The following is an 8023-nucleotide window of genomic DNA, read 5'->3' on the forward strand; positions in this document are numbered from 1 at the left end:
ACTGCCACACCCCTCCCTTGCTGTGCTAATGTCCTGCCCCTGCCCAGGCACTTTGGAGGTTTGAGCTACTCCCTGTGGATCACCCCACTCAAGGAGCGTTCGTTCTAGGCAGCAAGCCGGTTAGACAGTAAAACATCAGACGCTGCTCCCAATGCTACACTCAGCTTTTCATAAATTAGTTGACTTTATGGCCAGAAGTGACCATTAGAGCATCTAATCTGACCCCCTGCATATCACACGCCTCCTTTATGACACAATAGCTACTTTTGGGGCAAACACATTCCAGAAAGGCATCTAGTCTTCATTAAATGACATCAGGAGATGGTGAATCCACCACTTTCCTTTGTAGCTTGTTCCTGTGGTGAATCATCCTCGCTGTTGAATATTTGTGTCTTATTTGTAATATGAATTTGTCTTTTTTCACCTTCCAGCCACTGGGTCTTGTTATGCCTTTCTCTGCTCGGTTAAAGAGCCCTTTCATACCCAATGTTTCTGTCCATTAAGGCCTTTCAACACTTCAATGAAGTCACCTTTCAATCTTCTTTTGATAAGCTAAACAGGTTGAGCTCTTTCAATAGCTCACTAGAAGGCATTTTTCTCCAGCCCTCAGAACATTTATTGGCTCTTTGGTCATCAGACTCCTGAACTGCAGCTGGATGTGGCTCTTGTTCTTCTGCACAGTACAGCTCCTGGAGAAGAGGGATCTGCAAATGATACCTTTGTTTAATTGATGAAAACATAAACTAGACACTTAGAGGATTGGAACTGATTTCAGCTGATGGACAACTTCGCTAGGTTTTTATGCATTTGGACAGTGAAATGTTGAGTGTTTACATTCATATCAAGCACCCCCTATAGTGGAGCTCCTGAACATAATGGAGAATGGAAATGAAAATGTTTTCCTTTTTTTTAAAAAGAAAGAAGGTTATAAGAGGACACTGGGGTTTGAACCAAGGACCACTTGATTTACAGTTAAGCACTCTACCACTGAGCTATATCCCCATGGCAACAGGAGTATGGAATCATGATCGCCAGGACTTTGAAGGACAGACCCTGCTTCATCGAGGTCCTTTGCCATTCCCAGACCACAGGTGGTTTTAAAAATGGGGGTTGATTAAACTTCTTAAATGTGGCAAACACCACAGCTTGCGCACCCACCGATATAGCTTCTCCCACTGACATAGCTGCCACCTCTTGGGGAAGTGGATTAACTGCACCCACAGGAAAACTCTCTCCCCTCAGCATAGAGCAGTGGTTCTCAAACTGAGTCAGGACCCCAAAGTGGGTCATAACCCTGTTTTAATGGGGTCACCAGGGCTGGCATTAGACTTGTTTGGGCCTGGGGCTGAAGCCAAAAGTTGGAGCTCCACCACCCAGGGCTGAATCCCTCAAGCTCTGGTTTTGCCCTCCCCCAATTGGGGCAGGGCTCAGGCTTTGTCTCCTCTGCCTGTGCTCAGTGTGGAGGGGCCTGGTTTCTTTTTCCAAGGCCATGTAGTGAGTTTTTTTTGGCAGAAGGGGGTTGCAGTGAAAGGAAGTTTGAGAAACCCTGGCATAGAGCCTCTGAATATGTCTAGACTTGGCTCCCTGTGGCAGATCAGACACTGAAAGTACAGCCATGGAGACACCACACACCAGCCTTGCCTAACAGGCAAAAATCAAACCTCCACAGAAAGACGCCCGTTGCTTTCTAACCCATCTCCCTAAGCCCTCAGCCACCACCACTTAATAAAGGGGCTTTTCTACACGATGGTTCTGGTCTCACTGAAGGGTCATTGCCAATTGTTTGCTCAGACCAGCGTTAGGGGAAATGGTGCCCTGGGCAAAGCTTGTACTTTGGCACTTCCCCATTGCCCCTGGACGATCCCCACTCCCCCTTTACCGCTAGCTCCAGCACTCCCAACCCTTGCACCTCCTTCACCCCTAACTCCTGCCCCCTCCTGTGCCCCCTTTGCCCTTAACTCCCTGTGGCACCAGCCATTGCCCCTCTCCTGCAGCCCCTTCACATGGCTCCAGTGCTGGGGCCCCGCACTTGTTCTCCCTTTCCCTGGGCTTTGGCATCACTAACCCCTGCTTAGCGAGTAGGGATCAGTGGTTCCCAAAATGTGGGGCATGACTCCTAGGGGGACACAGAGGAACATTCATGGGGGCACCCCAGGGCCTGAGCCAGCCCCCATGGAGGGAGCAGCACTCAGCCCCACTCTGCCCCAGCTCTTCCCCAACCCCACCCTCAGCCTGGGGCTCTGGCTCCCAGCTCGGCCTCGACCCCCTTACCCCTGTCTGCACCCCTCTCCCCAGCAAGCAACAGCCCCACTGCCAGCCTCGGTTCTTGACCGCAGCTTCCGAGGGGCCACAGCCATGGCTAAGAGGGCACAATGTGAAATGTTTGGGGAATCACTGGTTTAGGGTGACGTCCTCAATCACATCTATGCAGTCCAATAAAAGCAATTCCTCACCCACCTACCTACCCCTCCATCAGGACGGACTAGGTATGTTCTGCTGCCCTTCACTCGTGCAGGAAGGATAATAACATTTAATTCCACTCAATCCTAAAGTGATTTGTAACCCACCACCAGCCAAAACTGGTCATTTTGTGAAAGCGGCCCCATCATGCTGCATAGCGAGGCAGAGTAGGTGTGTCTGTGCAAACACGGTCTGTTGCTGAAGTCTTTCCCCCAGCTCCTCACTAGATGTGAGGGGGGAGCTCATTCAGCCCCTGCTTCCGCTTAGTATTTAAAAACTCCTTATTGTCCCTAGCTCTGCTGACCTTAGATTTCTCCTCCTGTCTATTTCTTGATAGTTCAGATGAGGTGGCTGAGTGGCTAAGGTGATAGACTGCTAATCCTTGGTGCTCTGCATGCATGGGTTTGAATCCTCTTCTCATCAGATGCATTTAGTCTTCACCCCTCCTTTGTAAACAACAATCTTCCCCCTTGGGTACAATAACAGATCAAATAATGTTGCTTCCTGCAAACAGAAACCAACTCAGAACTCACTTGCTTTAAATAAAATGTCTAAATCCCAGATTTCTTTAAAAAAAATTCTCTAGTCCCATATTTCTTAGTTTTTATCTCAAAAGGGAACATCCTCATCATCTCCCCCAAACACCCTGGGACCTGCCCAAATTATTAAAATACCCTCAACCCGAGCAAGGCCAGAGCAGTGAACCAAAGCTAGTGTCTAGGCCAAGCTGTTCTGAAGGAGGCAACTCAAACATTTTCTCCCTGCTTCCCTTGGCAAGGTCTGACTGAGAAAACAAAATCCCCCAAACTGAAAATTTTCTCCTGAAAAACCAACACTAGTCTGTTTGGGGACTTTGGTTTGAAAGTATTATTGTTATTATTCTCTTCTGATTTCTGAATCAGTTCAGTTCAGTCCTTGTTCTCCAGGTGTGTTTCCAGCTGCTGAGTTCTGGGGGAGAGAGGCCAAGTCATGATGTCTCTTCCCCTCTTTCATGTTTTTTTCCAACTTGATAGGAAGCTCCTTTGCTACCATGTGAGTCAAGCAGTGTCCATTGTCTCTGTGCTATCTCAGAGAAGCCTGCATTGTGCACGGTTCCTGGGCTAGTCCTTGGGAGTGTGGATTCCTTCAATGGGCCAGCAGCGAGTCTGGCTCCTCCCTTGTCGCACCTGAAAGGCTGGTGGGGGGCATTTCCCAACCTCATAACATATCCCAGTAACGCACACAGAGCAAAACTTCATAACTTCCCAACCAATGCGAGCACATAGACTGCAAGAAGACATTAATGTTCAACAGATGAACAGTTCAAGATTTTTAAAATGATACCTCACACAAGCCAGCCCCATGAGGGTCACCGATGTGCAGAGAAAGCAGCATGAGCTGGTCCCATGGTGTAATGGGCAGCACTCAGGACTCTGAATCCTGCAATCTGAGTTCAAATCTCAGTGGGACCTTGTGTTGGCTTGTGGTAAAGCCCTGGAGCTCCCAGTGCTCCACTTCCCTGTCTCCAGCTGTGCAAGAACAAGTCTTTCCCCTCCTTCTGGGTGACTCAGGCTGTGGTGGGTCAGGGCTCTAGAACTGACACCTGAGGGTTGGGATTCTCATGGCTTCACCTGGTGCCCACAAGTCTGGCACTTGCCACTGTGCTTTCCCTCTTGCCCACCTGGTGCTTGAAGGAAGCAGGGCCAGGCTTCCTAGTCAGGGCTGGGCAGGTGGAAGCCCAGCACCTCTCCTCCTCTGGGCACCTAGAGTGGAGGCGGCTGGTGCTGACAGCTCCAAGGGAAGGCTTAAAAGCAGCGGAGGTCAGGGCAAGAGGAGGGGAGGACCATGCCTATGTGTGGCCAGCAGACAGCCACAGAGACATGGGGCCAGCCTGCTCCCTGCTGTGCTGAACCCCCACTGATGGCCACCTGCAGATCAGCTGCTGATGCTCTGTGGCCAACATCAGAAGAAGGTAGGAAAGCAGGGCTGGGCCTCTTATGGTTCCCACTCCAGGTGCTCACTTTGGCAGTGAAGCAGCCCATTTTCTTTGGCAAGTCAGGAAGGGCAAAGGCAAGACTGGAAGCACCTGGGGCTCATGCCCCAGCCTTTGTGACACCCAACCCCCAACACCTTCCCGGGGCTCTAGCTGAAGCCAGAGCATTGGCCTGAGCCGCCAAGAAGAGGTACCAGCCCTGAAGGGAGCAGGACTTGCAGCACAAAGTGAGCACAACCACGAGGGGACTCAAATCCTGAATCATCTGATCCACAGGGAGATGCCTTATCCTTTAGGCCACATGATGAGGGGTCTAAGCACTTCTTTGGAAAAGCTGAACACTGTGTTTCTCGGGTCATCTGCTGTGGGGGCCGAGACTCTCTGGGTACAAGAAGTCAAGTTCCCAGCGAGATGTGAGACTTAATTCTCTGGAGCCAGGTGCAGGGTTTTGGCAGGGAGGCTCAGGCATGGGGGATTGGGGTGCAGCGGATGGACCAGCTGTCTAGGTGCAGAGATTTAGGGTATGGCTACACTTACGGTTTGCAGCGCTGGTCATCCAGCTGTGTAGGAGCAGCGCTGGTGTGTGGCCACACTCACAGCTACCAGCGCTGGTGTGTGGCCACATTTGCAGCATTAGCAGCGCTGTTGGGAGTGCTGCATTATGGGCAGCTATCCCAGCATTCAAGTGGCCGCAACGTGCTTTTCAAAAGAGGGGGGTGGAGTGGGGTCTAGTGTGACAGGGAGCGGGGGGAGAGAGAGAGGGGATTTTTGGAGCCAACACTGTGTGTTTAGCTTCCTGACTTGAAAAATCAGAACATGTTTCCGACCCCTTAGTCTTAACTCTTAATTGCAAACAGCCTGCAGCAAACACGACTCCCCGCTGTTTCATTCACTCTCCCTGCCTGCCGCTCATTTGATTGTTTACAGCCAGGTACAGGTGATCACAGCAAACAGGAGCTCTGTTTGTTTTTTAGATAAGCAGCAACGGAGCTCTGATCAGAGCTCGTTCATAACAAAACAAAGAGAGGCTGCATAACAAAACAAAGAGAGTAATTTATAAAAGCATTCTGGGATACACCTTATACCCTGGAGGCCAATCACAGCGCTGGTGTGTGGCCACACTTGATGACCAGCGCCTGCAGCACCAGAGCTGGAATCCTTATTCCCCATGCCGAGTGAGGTGTACGGCCAGCGCTGCAGCCAGGGAGTTGCAGTGCTGGAAGTGCCCTGCAGGTGTGGCCACTTACTAATTGCAGCGCTGGTGGAGGCTTTCCAGCGCTGCAAATCGCCAGTGTAGCCATGGCCTTAGTCGCACTGAGGCACAGGAGGGAGGAGGAGGAGGAGGAATCCTGCTGACAGGCAGTGGCTGTGCAGAAAAAGAGGAGGGGTTCCTGGGACTTTTTTTGCCTCTTTTGCCTGCCTGCTCACTCTTGTGTGTGAACAGTGAAAATATTCTCAACAAGCCCAGGTAGCTCAGTTGGTAGAGCATCAGGCTCTTAATCTGAGGGTCCAGGGTTCAAGCCCCTGTCTGGGTGCTCAGCTTTTAAGTTGCCTTGTGTGCCGGGAGCCAAATTCTGTTCACAGCCACATGCGGATTCCCAGAAGCTGTGGCCATTTCCTGGAAAGGTTCCTTTCCTCAGGAATCAGGAGAGAGGCCACATCTGCAGATGCAGAAAGCGCAGTCCTCTGGCCCCCAGGAAGTGCTGTGGGGCCAGGTGCTGAGAAAGCCCAGAGGGGGAGCAGCAGAGATGGGGGGAAGGGAGAGAGAAGCAATGAGGACAGAGTACAAGTGTAAAGGGGGCATCTGGTCTGGCTATTGGGGCAAACTTCCCTGGTTTATACACAACCCTGGTGGAATTGGCCAGCGGGAGGATCTGAGTCCCCACCCCCTTACCCAGAGGCTGCCTGACCTGGAGGACTGTTAGGATACAGAGATTCAGGCCAGTCTGCAAAGGCCTGTACTTTAAGAATTTAGGTGTATTTTTATCACTTAGCTAGTTATAAAGATATAAAAGAGAGAATAAAAAATCACTGTCTGTCTGTGTAATGGCCTTCTCTCACTGTGACAGTCTGAGGCCTGGTTCTTCGGCTAAGCAGCAAAGGCAGCCATAAGCTGGGAAGTGTATGGTCACATCCTCACATTCCCAACTAGTCACATTGAATTAAGGTGCTATTGGGCTGTGAGGAATACAATCCTGTCCTGATATTCCATCACCTCCAGAGAAAGGGAAACTTAGTTTGGTAGCATCCTGTCTGGCAAGAACTCACCTATCAATAGACACAGCTGGAAAACCCTTATGTCTGTATAGATGTAGTTGTGAAATCCTCCCTTCTGTATTGTTTTGTATGTTTATTTGCATGGTCTCTGTCTGGTTCTGTGATTGTTTCTGTCTGCTGTATAATTAATTTTGTTGGGTGTAAACCAATGAAGGTGGTGGAATATAATTGGTTAAATAACCATGTTACAATATGTTAGGATTGGTTAGCTAAATTTCAGTAAAATGATTGGTTACGGAATAGCTAAGCAAAACTCAGGTTTTACTATATAGTCTGCAGTCAATCAGGAAGGCGGGGGCGGGGGGGGGGGGAATGGGACCAAGGACTGGGGATGGGGGAATTGGGATCATGTTTTGCTACAGGGGGAAATGGGAACAGGGGATGGGAACAGAAACAGGGACACAGACAAGGCTCTGTGGTGTCAGAGCTGGGAAGGGGACACTAAGGAAGGAAACTGGAATCATTGCTTGCTGGACGTTCACCCAATAAACATCGAATTGTTTGCACCTTTGGACTTTGGGTATTGCTGCTCTCTGGTCATGCGAGAAGGACCAGGGAAGTAAGAGGGTGAAGGAATAAGCCCTCTAACACTGTCATTTGTTGCTCTAGGCTCCATTCACATCCCACTCCTGACACAATCACTGTCTTCTATCTGACAAAATAGCCTAATTTCAACCTCTCCTGTAACATTACACCACCAACTATTTAGCATTTGTATGACAGAAGTTGGAGGGAATTCAAACATCTTCAAATGGCAAAACTTTTCCCCCGACTGGTCAGTGAATCCTATGGTGAGAAACTTTCTGTGCATTTCAGTTTCTTGTATTGTTGGATGGGGCCTGAGGTGCTGAAAGGGGAAATGTCCATGGAAAACTTGGACCATCCACTGTTTGTCCAAAAAAAAGGCAGGTGTTAGACACTATCGCTTTCTCGTATTCCGTGGAATCCGAAGTTTAGAGAAGAATTTCTGTCTAATCCTAGAGAGGAATTCATTTCATTGTAAATACAAATGAAATGAGATCTTCAGATCGAGTCCAGCGCCTTTTAAAAATACTTTACTGAGACACATAAGCCATTCTTTGCCTTGTTTGGATAAGGACAAGAAGCCCTCTTTTCCTTTCTTACCATTTCAAATGCAAAAACGAATGGAGATTTTCATTGGAAAAACTTCTGGTTTCTCGGTGGGAAGTGAACCCAGGCCAAGGCATGTTTTAAAACACCATGAACATACTGCTTAAAGCACCAGGGAGAGCTGTTTTATTTTTTCTGAACAGCCAGTGTTGTTTTTCTCCAGCTTCCTACTTCACCAATGTC

General features: G+C 49.3%; 3 non-coding genes across 3 annotated transcripts; 2 read left to right on the plus strand and 1 right to left on the minus strand.

Moving 5' to 3' along the window:
* Window positions 1-930: 930 nt before the first annotated feature.
* Window positions 931-1002, minus strand: TRNAY-GUA. The gene has a single exon. It is a non-coding gene; the product is annotated as a tRNA-Tyr (tRNA).
* A 2837-nt stretch (window positions 1003-3839) lies between these two features.
* On the plus strand, window positions 3840-3911 carry TRNAQ-CUG. The gene has a single exon. It is a non-coding gene; the product is annotated as a tRNA-Gln (tRNA).
* A 1983-nt stretch (window positions 3912-5894) lies between these two features.
* On the plus strand, window positions 5895-5967 carry TRNAK-CUU. The gene has a single exon. It is a non-coding gene; the product is annotated as a tRNA-Lys (tRNA).
* Window positions 5968-8023: the final 2056 nt, after the last annotated feature.

Source organism: Mauremys mutica, unplaced genomic scaffold, assembly GCF_020497125.1.
Source record: "Mauremys mutica isolate MM-2020 ecotype Southern unplaced genomic scaffold, ASM2049712v1 Super-Scaffold_100199, whole genome shotgun sequence".
Taxonomy (NCBI): Eukaryota; Metazoa; Chordata; order Testudines; family Geoemydidae; genus Mauremys; species Mauremys mutica.